Below are 1552 nucleotides of genomic sequence, written 5' to 3' on the forward strand. Positions count from 1 at the left end.
ACATTTAACCAAGTAGTCGAATGCAAACAAAAAATACAAATTTTAAACAAAATATTTGAATCCTCAACAAAGGAGCTTTAACAAAAGATAATTCACAACTACAAAATTACAGTTGTAGATGTATATATGCATATATTATCGAGCGCAAAGCTCTAGAACGAACAAAGAAAAAAGAAAAATATCTACAAAATAGTTGAGTTTTCCACCCAAAAAGGCAAGTTTTAAAAAACAGTTGAATTTTAAACTTTAAGGGATACATTTTCATTGTGTTCATGTTCAGTAAGAAAATCAAGTTTCTATCCAAAGAGATGAGTTTTTAACCAAGAAACAATTTCAGTCAAGACATAAAAAAAATGCATCTAAATTGTTGAACATTTTCAACAAAAAATTTTTAAAAACTATTCCCTTATAGTTTAAAAATCAAGTAATTGGTTCAAAATTAGTCTTTTTTGTAAAACATTAATCTTATTGGTTAAAAATTAATCTTTTGAACATAGAATTTTTTTAGGACGAAAAAATAGTTTTCTTAAAATTTAATTGTAAAACAACAAAATTTCCTTCCTGATCGATTCAAAGACTTGAATTGCAGAATCTGCCTAATGGTAAATGGGTTCGATCTCCTTTGAAATAATTTTTATAACACTTGTTTTTTGTTGAAAATTAATTTTTTTTTAACAGAAAATTAAACTATGACATTTTTGGTGACAAAGTAATTTTTTAAATTAAGGTTTAATCTTTTTAGTTAAAAATCTAACTAATTGTTTAAAAATTTATGGATTTTGTTAAAAATTCGTCTTTTTACATTCTCATCAGCGAAGGTATTAGATTTGTGTAAAATTTGATTCCTCCAGTTTTTGTCAAATGTCCACGTTTTGAGACCCTCTGAATCCGAAAAACAGGTTTTTACGAATTCGTCTGTATGTATGTCTGTATGTCTGTATGTATGTGTCTGTATCTCTGTCTGTCGGTCTGCGAACACGATAACTTTCGAAAAAATTAATCTATTAGATTGCCCTTTGGCACACTCGTTTAGTGTCCTAAACTAAAGGTCAAGTTCGTTAGCCAGCCACTTTGGATAAAAATTCAAAAAGTGGGCACATTTTGAATATTTTTTAGACCACTTTTTTGAAAATTTCAAAATTCTCTGTAGGGTTATTTATAGCATTCAAAAAGTTGAACAACTTATCCTAATAACTTTTTTTGAAAAATCAAAAATTAACAAAAATGATTGAAACCACATTTTTTCAAGATTTAAAAATTCTATGTACGGTCGTTCATAGTACTTAAAAACTCAAACAATTTATCTCTATGACTTTTTTCTATAAATAGAAAATCATCAGAGTTAGAGCATTTTCAAAATCCAAAAAAAAACTAAAATGATCATTTTAAACCAAACAACACATGATATGAAAAAAAGTCAAAAGGAGAAAAACTTTGCTTTTTGAAGGCCCTATAGGATTATGATAACAACTTTTTTAATTTGGTCGAAAAGTTGAAAATTCCAAATTTTATCCTACCAAAAAAATAAAAAATCCACAAATTCCATTTTTTG

Source organism: Belonocnema kinseyi, chromosome 7, assembly GCF_010883055.1.
Source record: "Belonocnema kinseyi isolate 2016_QV_RU_SX_M_011 chromosome 7, B_treatae_v1, whole genome shotgun sequence".
Taxonomy (NCBI): Eukaryota; Metazoa; Arthropoda; class Insecta; order Hymenoptera; family Cynipidae; genus Belonocnema; species Belonocnema kinseyi.